The 14,239-nt window shown below is 45.8% G+C and overlaps 1 protein-coding gene across 1 annotated transcript in view; it reads right to left on the bottom strand.

Moving 5' to 3' along the window:
- SLC38A3 (solute carrier family 38 member 3) overlaps window positions 1–5,125 on the bottom strand; it is a 76,135-nt gene extending 71,010 nt beyond the window's left edge. Inside the window, exon 1 of the mRNA XM_035106000.2 lies at window positions 4,883–5,125. The gene's annotated coding sequence lies outside the window, so the exon portion shown is untranslated. The remainder of the gene's footprint in view (window positions 1–4,882) is intronic.
- Window positions 5,126–14,239: the final 9,114 nt, after the last annotated feature.

Genomic DNA, 14,239 nt, shown 5'->3' with positions numbered 1-14,239 from the left:
TGGGTGCAACAATGGAATGTCTAGGCGTTTTTTTATATACAGTGGTACCTCAGGTTACAAACGCTTCAGGTTACAAACTCCGCTAACCCAGAAATAGTACCTCAGGTTAAGAACTTTGCTTCAGGATGAGAACAGAAATTGTGCTTCGGTGGCACGGCGACAGCAGGAGGCCCCATTAACTAAAGTGGTGTTTCAGGTTAAGAACAGTTTCAGGTTAAGAATGGACCTCCAGAATGAATTAAGTTCTTAACCCGAGGTACCACTGTAACAATAACACAAAGCTGAAAACGAATGAACTGCAGCTAAAATATTATGTTCATTTTTCACACGGTCTGGTCCTTCCCCTGCTCACCCCCCCCAATACTCTTAAGAGGGTCTTTTCTCTAGTCGTCAGAGCAGGCTTCCTCAAACTCGGCCCTCCAGATGTTTTGAAACTACAATTCCCATCATCCCTGACCACTGGTCCTGCTAGGTAGGGATCATGGGCGTTGTAGGCCAAAAACATCTGGAGGGGCAAGTTTGAGGAAGCCTGCTTCAGAGAATAGCTGGAAGTGGGGAGACAGAAAAAGTTCCTCCTTTCCTTCCACTCTGCAGTTTTAATCTGAAATCTTAGGCGCAGTACTGTGCCCAGAGCTCAGAAACTGCTTGTGCTAATGAAATTCCCTATTGCAAAATGCACCTAGAACAATGTGAGTTTCGAACACTGCCCTTGTTTGGGTGCAGAGTGGACAAATATCCATGCCAGCCTTGACAAGATAAAGAGCATCTTGGCCCCATGTTAGAAGCAATGCAGGGCTTCCCACTAACAGCAACGTTCAGACCATCAGCTTGAGGCATGGAGAAGCACTAGGAGCATGCTTTGCCTATATAAAACTGCTGCTTACTGGTGTTCTTTGAAAGAAGTTGTAAAGAGATCTCTTCAGTCCAGAAAGTGTGTAGGTCAGTGGATGGAGCTTCTTCTTTTACCAAAAAACTTGATTCCTTTTTATTTTGGAATGTCACCATTTGATTTGGTAGGGCTCCTGTGACATACATTTACAGCACATTTAAGGCACACGACTTCCCCACATTAAGGCACGTGACTGTCATTTGTGAAGCATGCTGGGAATTGTGGCTCTGCAAGTGGTGAACTAGCTCCCAAGATTCTTTGTGCTGTAAATGTGCTTTAAATGTATAATGGGCACACAGAACAACTGGATGAAAGCCAGAAATTGAACAGGTTAGTTGAATTCCTATCACTTCACCCTGTACCAGAAACAGTAGTGCACACTGAATTTCTGCCAACTATACATTTGTCAAAGGCCCACAAGGGAACCTGCAAGAAACAAAGCGACAATCCCACACTAACTTCTAGGTTTGGAGATCCAATATGAACTGGCATGGTTCTTTAGGTTTGGTATTAATGGCTTACTTTGTACTGCACCCAAGGTTTCAGGAACTAATCCTGAAATACAACAGGCCTGTCTTGTTTTTCTGGCTCTGTATCCTGGGCACAGCAGACCTATCCACCCAGTGCTAAACAATTCTGACTTGGTCAGAGGGAATCAACCATGTCCTGGCACACTATTTCTGTTCAACAATGTCGGCATCCCCAGACTCACTAGGCCACTTCAGCCATATAGTTTAGCTGTCCCAGTCTCCGCACCAAGAAATAGTAAAGCAAACAGTTTGGAAGAGAAGGAGGAGCTGCCCTAAGCCTCTTGAAAACCTACACACACACACACCAAAAAAAACAAAAAAACAAACAAACATGTATGTATGTATAGTATAAGCTGCTTGCAGCATGGCTTTGCAACAGCTCACTTGCTAAAAACACAGTTTTGTTCCAAATCAAAGCCTCAGCCAACTATTTTGACCGTGTACTCAAAGCTGAGAGAATGGCAGATTTGAATTTGAAAAGCAAAGTTTATAGCCATTCAGAATGCAAGAGAAAAGTCAGCCTGCTTTCTACCACTGTGTCACTTTGGGAGGTGACGCTGTTGCAGATGTAAATTTAGTGGTCCTTCTCTGCCCTCCCTGACCACACAGAGCAGTTAATTGTTGACTCTGCATACGTAGATCTAGATATGTATTTATTCTGGGTACACAGGTGAAGAAATTAGCTGAGAGTGGGAGTGAGGAGCCTACCAGAGAATGCAATGTGCTTGCTGCATTCACAAAAATGCATTAATAGGCCAAGCTCTATAAATACTCTCCTATAGGCATGTCCCACTGCTTACCACAGCCAGCCTATGACTGCTCTCCTGCTTCTCCTTTCCTAGAAACAGACAGCACTGCAAACAGCCTACAGCTCTAAGTGAGAGCTTTGGCCTCATAGGCCAGTGGTAAAACTGTGCCACAAACGACAAGGAGCTGAAACCGGAGACTTTCCATACTCCCAAACAAAACACAAGCTCCGTAGGGCAGTGGAATGCCAAACTACCCTAGTTCCACATGGCTCGGTCCAGCTCAAGTCTATACCAGAAGGTCCTGATATTTGATCTAGGCTGCAACAGTTTCCAGAGCTAGGAAACATATGTCACTCCCCTGCCCAATTAAAAATTAAAACCGGAAAAAGTGGAGGGTTTTCTTTATGCACAGGACACAGCAAACATCAGACAAGTTCTTATCCTCCTGGATAATCCAGCCACTCTGAGTACTCAGCATTTCCAAGACGTTGCCGTTTTAGCAGTGAATTATGTTCAAATATGAATAAATTAGTCTTAGTAATGAGATCAGCATGCCCTGTTCCATTTGGGACAATTCACACAGCTTTACAGTGGGCTTTATGAGAGGGAAAATGTGTGTGCATATAAAATATGTATCATAAACCGTCCATATGCAAAATAGTTGGAATTTAATATTTTGTCTCCGAATACAGTTACAGAATAAGCACAACATTCTTATGATGTATTCCAAATATCTGAAGGCTTCACATACATTGCCTCAGTAATCCCTACAACCAGTGCTATTCTTCTCCCTTGTTCTCTTATAATGGCATTGGTGCCCACCTGAGACGTGCCAGAACTGAGTTCCAGCAAGTTCTGGCTGGAAAAAAAAGCCCTGCGTACAACAATCCTGTTAGGCAGACTGATACCATTATTCTGATACTGAGACGAAGGCAGTCTGGCGAGAGTTGCTGAAAATATCCCAGCACTGTCTCTTAGCTACAACTGGAAGAAACCTCTAGAGGTAACCTGGTCCCATTCTTGTCACTTCAGTATGAAATGGGAAGCGAAGTGTGTGTGTGGGGGGGGGGGGCTTAATGAAATTCTCTCTCCTGACTCCTTTCAGTTTTAGTCAAATTATGGCCTCCCCGCTTCAGCCTTCTAAAAACTGTACTAAAGGGGCTACCAGAAAAGGTAAAATAGCAATCCTCTGACTGCAGAGGAGAAACCCCACCACTGCTCCTACAGGGCCACCAGAGGCAAAAACCACAAAAATATCCTCAAAACCATCACTGGCCATTCTGCTTTCTGAGCCCAGAGAACAAGAGTACAGTAAGTGTTTTCTATTTCTTAGAGATAACACAGATTCGGAAAGTCTGGGGCCTAAGCACAGTAGTAATGTTTCTAACTGAGAACTCTTGAGACATTTCTCTCTTCCTCTAGGGCATTACACCACCTGGAGATGACAGGGGGACGGGTGCAAATACATGGTGCCTGTGGGTGAAGCTGCACATTAGAGGTGCACTGATGTGCTACCTGCCCACATGATTTGGGCTGCAGATGGATGTGATCATGCCCTGTGTGAGGAATGGTGTGTGTGCAGAATTGTCCCAAGACATAGCTGCCAAGTTTTCCCTTTTCTCGCGAGGAAGCCTATTCAGCATAAGGGAAAATCCCTTAAAAAAAGGGATAACTTGGCAGCTATGTCCCAAGATGATGCCCATCCCACTATAATCTGGAAGCTGCTTGTGCAAGAGGAAGACCCGACCACAGAACAAAGTACTGTTACTCTTTGATCTTGGGACCTTTCCATTGTACCTTTCCATAGTACCAGGCTATCAAATCTCATATGCTAGAGATGAAACAAGCATGGATGGCTCTTTCCATCTTCATTTTCTACCGTAAACTAACACCTCAAAAATATATTAGACACCGCAGAAATATTTAACAGTATTATTAACTAAGTGTGAGGCTAGTTACAACTGTCCCTTTTTCTCAGAAAAGTTAGGTGTTTCTTAGTCCAGGTCTGTGATGCTGAGAAAAGATGGTAGAAGAGCTGAAAGTAATACTAAAAGTTTTGGTAGAGAGAAAGTGTACTTTTTTCCCATTGTGTACTGCCTTGGGATACCATATGAAAGGCAGTATTTGAATACCTAAAACATTTTTTTCTAAGTCCCAGAGAAATAAAAATAATTGTTTGGCACGGCAAGGAGCAACAGAAGGTCACCAAAGGAGACCAGAGAAGACCCAGCGGGGGCTCTTCCAGACATCCGCTCCCCACAGACTATAACCCCTATTCTGAACCGAGGCGGAGGGAAGGAGCGAGCTGATGGCAAGATTTGCTCCTCGTTGCAACGATATACCATTTGCCAGCAGTCCGGTCCAGAAAGATTCCTTCCGTCGCTGAACTCCTGCGAGTACGTCAAAGACACGGTAAGCCCAACCCACGCAAGTATTAGCCGTTGTAGTAAAGTAGAGCGAGGATGAAACCCTATTTAAAGACATCTCGAAGGTCTGGCGGGGGCCGCCGGGGACTAGCGGCGAGGAAGCTCGCAAAGCGCCGCCGCGTAAAGTTGGAGCGTTCCTTTGGAAAGGCACCGCCGAGGCGCTGGCCCACCCGACCCGACCCCCGGTTGCGCCGAATAGCGGCTTTTATGAATAGCAACGAGAAAAGGTGAGGCACCCGTGGCTTGTGGATCCACCCCGTCCCTCCCGATCCGCTCCTTGCGACTTACGTGCCGGTCCTGCAGTCCAGGTCCTGTCCCGCGCCGGCCAAACTTCCCGGTTTGCAGCGCTCGCTCGGCAATCCCGCGGCTGTCGCTCCGGCGCGTCCGTCTCTACGGCTGGCAGATTACAGTGTTCGCCAATAATCCCCAATGGAGGGGAAGATTAAAGGCACCAGGACCGCCCCCACGGCGGCCTCCAATCTCCGCGGCTTTCGGAGAAGCGTCACGCTGCCCCCCTCCCGCGTCCACCCCGGACGGGGCACAGGCGAGGGGGGGAGAGAGCGAGGGGGGCCGCCGGAGCCTGCGCGCCCGAGGGAGCCGGGCACAGGAGCACGAGGCGGGAGGGGCGGGCAGCGCGCCAGGGCGCCCCTCGCTTCCTTCCCTGGCGGGCCGCGTGCCACTCTCGGCTGAGCGCGGAGGCAACAGAATTTCGGCAAAGTCGGCCGCGACCCTGAAGGCTTTCACTCCGGACGATCGCAGGGGAGCAGGCGGTGGCGCTTCGCTCCGACTCAGGTTTCCTGGCCGAAAGGTCCGTCTCGACGCAAATCAAGGCAAGAGTGTTTAGCACCAAAGTTTGAATATCTCAGTCCAGTCTAGGGCGAGTTGCAAAGGTTTCATTGGAGCACGTAGTTTTATATCGAGCATAACCCACACAGATTCAACTTTTCCAGTCCTCTTTTATTTTTTAAAGGCCGCTACATCCAGTCCAATCTAACCCTTACACGTAATTTTTCAAACGAGCGCATCGAGGATCGCAGCGCCACGAAGAGTCCATGAAAAGTGTGGGGTTTACCTCCGAGTGAATCTCTTAAACTCCGGGAATGAGCTCGTCCTCGGTGTGGCGAAGTGCTGCGTTTTTAATCCTGAAAATAAATAAATAAATTGTGTGTAAATAAATCGTCCGCTGTGTAGACAATCTAACCCCCCCCCCGCAAGCAGTCTAAAGGGGCTCAGCTCATTAAACCTGACAAAAAGAAAAGTGTACATTAAATGCCACTGGCCTATTTTGGGTCTTCTATCATCTAAATTTAGTGGGGGAAACCAGAGCCGGATCCCAGGCCATAGAAGCACCAACCTTGGCAATCAGACTACCTGGACATCAGATCCCTGAACCGACGCAGCGCTTTAGAGGGGGGGGGGTTATGCGATCTAAAGCACAACTGTATTTACATGGCTTCCCCCAAAGACTACAGTTCCCAAGATTCTTTGGGGTGGCCATGTGCTAGTGTGTGGTTAGGGCCTGGGCATCCAAGGGACCAGATCAGGACCCAATGCAGATGCAAGTCCATTGAATCTAGGAGAGCCCTTGAGAAATCATGCTAAGGCCAGCAAACAAAGATTTGCATAAATAGACTTGTGTAACAGGGTAGCAATATTTACTTTGAAATCCCAGGGCACTGTGTACATAGGATTGCAACCCTCAGATGGCAAGATTGCAAGGGCATTTGCTTCCCCTGGATTCAATACTATTCTCATGGATGACAATTAAGACATAATCTGAACAGTATAAATACACCTAAAAAGGTAAAGATAAAGGACCACTGACAGTGAAGTCCAGTCGCGAACGACTCTGGGGTTGCGGTGCTCATCTCGCTTTACTGGCCGAGGGAGCCAACGTTTGTCCGCAGACAGTTTTCCCGGGTCCTGTGGCCAGCATGACTAAGATGCTTCTGGCGAAACCAGAGCACTGCATGGAAACTCTGTTTACCTTCCTGCCGAAGCAGTACCTATTTACCTGTACAGTGGCGCTGTGGTCTAAACCACAGAGCCTAGGCGCAGGGGTCAGCAAACTTTTTCAGCAGGGGGCCGGTCCACTGTCCCTCAGACCTTGTGGGGGGGCAGACTATATTTTGGGGGGAAATATGAACAAATTCCTATGCCCCACAAATAACCCAGAGATGCATTTTAAATAAAAGGACACACTCTATTCATGTAAAAAAACATGCTGATTCCTGGACCGTCTGCGGGCCGGATTTAGAAGGCGATTGGGCCACATCCGGCCCCCGGGCCTTAGATTGGGGACCCTGGCCTAGGGCTTGCCAATCAGAAGGTCGGCAGTTTGAATCCCCACGACGGGGTGAGCTCCCATTGCTCGGTCCCTGCTCCTGCCAACCTAGCAGTTTGAAAGCACGTCAAAGTGCAAGTAGATAAATAGGTACCTCTCCGGCAGGAAGGTAAAAGGCATTTCTGTGCGCTGCGCTGGTTCGCCAGAAGCGGCTTAGTCATGCTGGCCACATGACCTGGAAGCTAATGGCCGGCTCCCTTGGCCAATAAAGCGAGATGAGCACTGCAACTTTGACATGCTTTTGAACTGCTAGGTTGGCAGGAGCTGGTACCGAGCAATGGGAGTTCACTCCGTCACATGGATTCGAACCGCCGACCTTCCAATTGGCAAGCCCTAGGCTCAGTGGTTTAGACCACAGCACCACCCACGTCCCTAATGAGCTGCATTTAAGATGCCAGAACCAGAGAGTTTCTCTCACACACACCTTATATCAGTCAGGTCAAAGACGGCATTTTCAATGTCCACATGCATAATTAATTCATACAAAGAAAGAAATCCAAACCCCATATTGTCTACATATTTAGCATATACAGTGCTGGCACAAGCTAAAAGTATAATGTGTGATTAAGCCAAAATTGTTTTCGTTTTTTTTTTTAAAAAAACATCATTTATATGCTGCTTACTTGACCAGAAACGTCTAAGCCGCTTACATAAAACAATATAAAATATTCATTAAAATACTGATAAAATCAAAATAAAAACAAATGGACATAAAATGTCTTCAAATGTATATTGTTATTGTTGGCATCTGTCTGTCTTGAGAAACAACAGCATGTGCCTTCGGGGTGAAGTCAAACCGCTGGAGAAACATAGCATCTGCTGCGGCTGCAGAGACCAGTCACTCATAACTGCTGCCTCATGTGTTGTTTTTGCTGTGTTAGCAGCACTGAAGTGACCTCTCCGAGATGCAGGCCTGGGCAGTGTGTATGGAGGTCCTGGGCTGCCCTTGCTGAGCAATACTTTTGGCTCCAGGAGTTGCCAGAAAGAGTTGTACAAAACGGCATCTAACCATCTTAGGGATTTGTGTAGGGTTTAGTCCTTAGTCTCTTCTTTTGCCGAAGATGTCCCACGAGGCAGCAGGTACTGATTTTGTCCTTGACGTTTACTCCTGAGGTCTTACTCCTGAATGAGTATAGACGCAAGGCAGTGGAGGTTTAGGACCAGAGTTTCCTTCTCCTGGATGGGCTGGCTACCTTCCCAGGTTGACGAGCCCCATCTGTCCCTCACTTCTCTCTACAGCCTTTGCAGAAACCATCTTCTTGTCCGTTGGATCCACTATTGGAATTGTACGCTCAATCCACTGGTGCCTGTCATTGCATGCGAGGGAAGTCCCTAACTCATTGAGGGTTTGAAAGCCATTGGCTGTCCAGCTGTTCTCGAGGTGTGGCTGCTGCTGCATGCTGACAGCTTCTAGGAGCCACAGGTGAGAACTGAGTGCAGGGTGGGGAGCAAAGATGGACAAACTACCTCAGAAGGAGCAGAGGTGCTACCCCACCCTAACATATGGATTGCAAGAAATATGCACAATAAAGTTACATGTTAAAAATACAAGCACTTTTAAGTTCAGTTGATTTCAGTAGGACTGCTTTAAATCTCCAGTTGGTCAGTGGGACCTGAAAATGCTTAGGTTTGTTTGAATCATATTCCCAGTTTACAAACTCTGTGGGTTTTTCCAGGTGTTCTTGGATGTCAGGTGTGCTGGTTAAATACAGAAGAAGAAGAAGAAGAAGAAGAAGAAGAAGAAGAAGAAGAAGAAGAAGAAGAAGAAGAAGAAGAAGAAGAAGAAGAAGAAGAAGAAGAAAAGTGCAGATCCCTGCCAGTCCAAGTAGCTTTCCACAGAAGGAGTGTGGTTAGTGTAGGTGGCATAGTCTAGAGAATAACCTGTTTGGAGCCAGGAAAAAGCAGAAAAACTGGCTGTTTTAAAAAGCTACTATCGAAGAAGAGGCATTTGATTCAAAAGACACAGGAAATATTTTAAAGTCCACCTGGAATTATTTTGCTTTTTTATTGTTTCAACCTCTAAATGTCTTTGCAGCATTAGAGAAACAGGACTTTTTATGTTATTAGGTAAAGGTAAAGGGACCCTTGACCATTAGGTCCAGTCGTGACGGACCGGAGTTGCAGCGCTCATCTCGCGTTATTGGCCTACCGGTAGGGGGCCAAGTCATGTGGCCAGCATGACAAAGCCGCTTCTGGCGAACCAGAACAGCACACGGAAATGCCGTTTACCTTCCCGCTGTAGCAGTACCTATTTATCTACTTGCACTATGACGTGCTTTCGAACTGCTAGGTTGGCAGGAGCTGGGACCGAGCCGCGGGAGCTCACCCCGTCGCGGGGATTCGAACTGCCGACCTTCTGATCGGCAAGCCCTAGGCTCTGTGGTTTATCTATGGTATGACCTGCCTTTTGGAATACTATGTATCATTTTGGTCGCCAAACCTCAAAAAGGATATTGTAGAGATGGGAAAGGTCAGTAAGGGCAGTAAGGATGATAATGGGAATGGAGCAACTCCCCTACAAATTTTTAGTTTTGGGGAGTTTTCAGCTTAGAGAAAAGATGAGCAAGGGGTGACATGATGGATACTTCTGAACCCATAAGTGTTGCTTGAATGCCTTCCATCAGCTTCAGCTGGTGCCTAGCTAAATTATGTTGCCTATGCTCTGGTATTACTGCAATGTGTTGTATTGGGGGGGGGGGTGTGCCTTTGAAGACAGTTTGTAAATGTCAGGTTTCGGCAGCCCAAACACCAATTCTGGCTCAACCACACTGACTGCAAATTAGTCTCTGGGGTCTATTCAGTGGTGGTTTATACTTATAAAGCTAACTTCCATATCTGAAAATTTAGCCATGCTGGCAGGGGCTGGTGGGAGCTTGAGTTCAACATCTTGAGGTCCACAAGTTCCCCAGCCCTGATTTAAAAGATTTCTTCAGCAAAGCAGGGGGTTTTTTTTGGGGGGGGTGCTGGTTTTTTTTTAAAAAAGAAGTAGAAACATTTATTTTAAAAATCATTAATTCCCCGCCCCCCAAAGTAGCAATGCTCGCTCATCGGAAAATTTAATCCCACCAAATAATGAGACATGAATTTAAAATCATTTGAATGCAACAAAGCACACCTGCAACATCTCAAGGACTAGGGGGATTTCCAGTTGTAGATTCTGCACTAAATGCAATGGAAAAGCACCATGTGAAAGAGCCACAAGGCATTCTGTTCATCTGAATGGCTTAGAGACACCTCAGATGTTTAGCTAACCCACCAATTGATAAATGGCAGTACATTACTCATTAACTACTTAAGTTTCATGGTCACACTGGGATCTTGACTTTCGATGACGATGATCTTCTGATTAAGGTTAGTTGAGAACCTGGGCTTACCCCATGATATAGTGTGTACAATACAAACATCTGTATTTGTATGGGTGACGTGGTAGCTCAATGTAAAAGATTAGTTATATAAGGCCATTGTTGCGTATAATTTCACCATGTTCACCTGCACAGCTACACTTTACGACATAGGTTGTCTTCATATGGAATGAAAATTAAAGTCAATTTTTAACTACTATATTTCAAAAAAGAAAGTTAGAATTATAAATATACTGTGTTGCCAATGCCGAAAGTTATCACAGTGATCAAATTTGATGAAACCACAAACTATGTTTGCTGGGAATGTGCCTCCTGCTGTTTTGGCTACATTGCAGATTGCTGCATACCAACCACTCATTTGCATTTTTCTTTACAATGAATCTGTAGATTTATCTAGCTTTTAAGACTCTCTGCGCATTCCTCTCATGTGTACAATAAATGTGTTCAGGAGAAGCAGGGCAGTGCCTGCTGAACCAAGTCCCAACGCTGCTGTACCCCGCAGGCTCCAATCTCATGCTATCTAGAAAGTTATGAAAGGGGTGCACATACAACTGTACATCAACAGGCTCTTCGTAACCAACCTTTTGGAAACCCACATGCCGGACCTGAGCACCAAAGCACTCTCCCTTCTTGTGGTTTCCAGACACTGATGCTCAGAGGCATACTGCAGAGACATTATGGCTAGTACAGTAGTTGAAATTCTCAAACCTTCTTTGAATTTGTCTAATCATTCAAGTTGGTGGTCATCATTGCCACTCTTTTACTTGTCCTGAATCCTCCTGTTTTCAACTTCATTAGAGGTCCATGAGTTCTAGTGTTATGGGAGACGGCTATCCACTTTCTCCATGCCACACATTATAGTTTTATACACTTCCCTCATGTCTCGCCAGAGTGGTGCATGCTCTAGTTATCTCCCGCTTGGACTACTGCAATGCGCTCTACGTGGGGCTACCTTTGAAGGTGACCCAGAAACTACAACTAATCCAGAATGAGGCAGCTAGAGTGGTGACTGGGAGCGGCCGCCGAGACCACATAACACCGGTCTTGAAAGATCTACATTGGCTCCCAGTACGTTTCCAAGCACAGTTCAAAGTGTTGGTGCTGACCTTTAAAGCCCTAAACAGCCTTGGTCCAGTATACCTGAAGAAGTGTCTCCACCCCCATCGTTCTGCCTGGACACTGAGGTCCAGTGCCCAAGGGCCTTCTGGCGGTTCCCTCGCTGTGAGAAGCCAAGTTACAAGGAACCAGGCAGAGGGTCTTCTCAGTAGTGGCACCCGCCCTCCCACCAGATGTCAAAGAGAAAAACAACTACCAGACTTTTAGAGGACATCTGAAGGCAGCCCTGTTTAGGGAAGCTTTTAATGTTTAATAAACAGAGTGGCTGGGGAAACCCAGCCAGATGGGCAGGGTATAAATAATATATTATTTTTATTACTACTACTACTACTACTACTACTATTATTATTAGCTTCAGTTAATTGGCTCTCATCCAGTCCACTATGAAGACAAGGCATCGATCCAGCACATCCACTGCTGCACCTACAGATGCAAAGGAGAAGCAGAGCTGTGTGTCATCAGCATACAGTACTGGTAACAACATACTCCAGTTTCATGTAGATTGTTAAGCAGTTTAGAGGATAAAATTGAACTCTATGAAACCTCACACAGAAGGCTTAATAATAATAATAATAATAATAATAATAATAATAATAATAATAAATTTATTTATACCCTGCCCATCTGGCTGGGTTTCCCCAGCCACTCTGGGTGGCTTCCAGCAGAATATTAATTATTCTGCTGTATTAAAATACAATGATTTAGAAATACAGAATTAAAATACAATGATTCATCAAATATTAAAAGCTTCCCTAAACAGGGCTGCCTTCAGATGTCTTCTAAAAGTCTGATAGTTGTTAATTTCTTTGACATCTGATGGGAGGGCGTTGGACCTCAGTGTCCGGGCAGAACAATGGGGGTGGAGACGCTCCTTCAGGTATACATGGGACCAAAGCACATTCCCTATGCACCGACTCTGAAAACAACCATCCAACATCTGCAGAGCGGTGACACACACATCCCAACTTGGGCAGCAGCTGGGAGATCAAGGAAAATTAATCCTCCCTGTATCTCTCCTGACAGAGGTCATCGTACAGGGTGACCATGCCAAAACTGGGCCTAAACACCAGTTGAAATGGATCTAGAAAATCAGTTAAAACAAAGAGAACCTGGATATGGCCTGCATGAACACTAACCACTATACCACACTTTTATTAGGGATTAATACTCATGGTTCCTTAGTATGAACTACGGTAGTAAGTCCCTAAGATCTGTCAGCCACTTTGCTATATTCACAATTTGTTGTTGTTTAGTCGTTTAGTCGTGTCCGACTCTTCGTGACCCCATGGACCATAGCACGCCAGGCACTCCTGTCTTGCACTGCCTCCCGTAGTTTGGTCAAACTCATGTTCGTAGCTTCGAGAACACTGTCCAACCATCTTGTCCTCTGTCGTCCCCTTCTCCTAGTGCCCTCAATCTTTCCCAACATCAGGGTCTTTTCCAAGGATTCTTCTCTTCTCATGAGGTGGCCAAAGTATTGGAGCCTTAGCTTCACGATCTGTCCTTCCAGGGAGCACTCAGGGCTGATTTCCTTAAGAATTGATAGGTTTGATCTTCTAGCAGTCCATGGGACTCTCAAGAGTCTCCTCCAGCACCATAATTCAAAAGCATCAATTCTTCGGCGATCAGCCTTCTTTATGGTCCAGCTCTCACTTCCATACATCACTACTGGGAAAACCATAGCTTTAACTATACGGACCTTTGTCGGCAAGGTGATGTCTCTGCTTTTTAAGATGCTGTCTAGGTTTGTCATTGCTTTTCTCCCAAGAAGCAGGCGTCTTTTAATTTCGTGACTGCTGTCACCATCTGCAGTGATCAAGGAGCCCAAGAAAGTAAAATCTCTCACTGCCTCCATTTCTTCCCCTTCTATTTGCCAGGAGGTGATGGGACCAGTGGCCATGATCTTGGTTTTTTTGATGTTGAGCTTCAGACCATATTTTGCGCTCTCCTCTTTCACCCTCATTAAAAGGTTCTTTAATTCCTCCTCACTTTCTGCCATCAAGGTTGTGTCATCTGCATATCTGAGGTTGTTGATATTTCTTCCGGCAATCTTAATTCCTGCTTGGGATTCATCTAGTCCAGCCTTTCGCATGATGAATTCTGCATATAAGTTAAATAAGCAGGGAGACAATATACAACCTTGTCGTACTCCTTTCCCAATTTTGAACCAATCAGTTGTTCCATATCCAGTTCTAACTGTAGCTTCTTGTCCCACATAGAGATTTCTCAGGAGACAGATGAGGTGATCAGGCACTCCCATTTCTTTAAGAACTTGCCATAGTTTGCTGTGGTCGACACAGTCAAAGGCTTTTGCATAGTCAATGAAGCAGAAGTAGACGTTTTTCTGGAACTCTCTAGCTTTCTCCATAATCCAGCGCATGTTTGCTATTTGGTCTCTGGTTCCTCTGCCCTTTTGAAATCCAGCTTGCACTTCTGGGAGTTCTCGGTCCACATACTGCCTAAGCCTGCCTTGTAGAATTTTAAGCATAACCTTGCTAGCGTGTGAAATGAGCGCAATTGTGCGGTAGTTGGAGCATTCTTTGGCACTGCCCTTCTTTGGAATTGGGACGTAAACTGATCTTCTCCAATCCTCTGGCCATTGCTGAGTTTTCCAAACTTGCTGGCATATTGGGTGTAGCACCTTAACAGCATCATCTTTTAAAATTTTAAATAGTTCAGCTGGAATATCATCACTTCCACTGGCTTTGTTATTAGCAGTGCTTTCTAAGGCCCATTTGACTTCACTCTCCAAGATGTCTGGCTCAAGGTCAGCAAACACACTACCTGGGGTGTACGAGACCTCCATATCTTTCTGGTATAATT

This window comes from Zootoca vivipara, chromosome 2, assembly GCF_963506605.1.
Source record: "Zootoca vivipara chromosome 2, rZooViv1.1, whole genome shotgun sequence".
Classification (NCBI taxonomy): Eukaryota; Metazoa; Chordata; class Lepidosauria; order Squamata; family Lacertidae; genus Zootoca; species Zootoca vivipara.
This window is presented reverse-complemented; position numbering and strand designations above follow the sequence as displayed.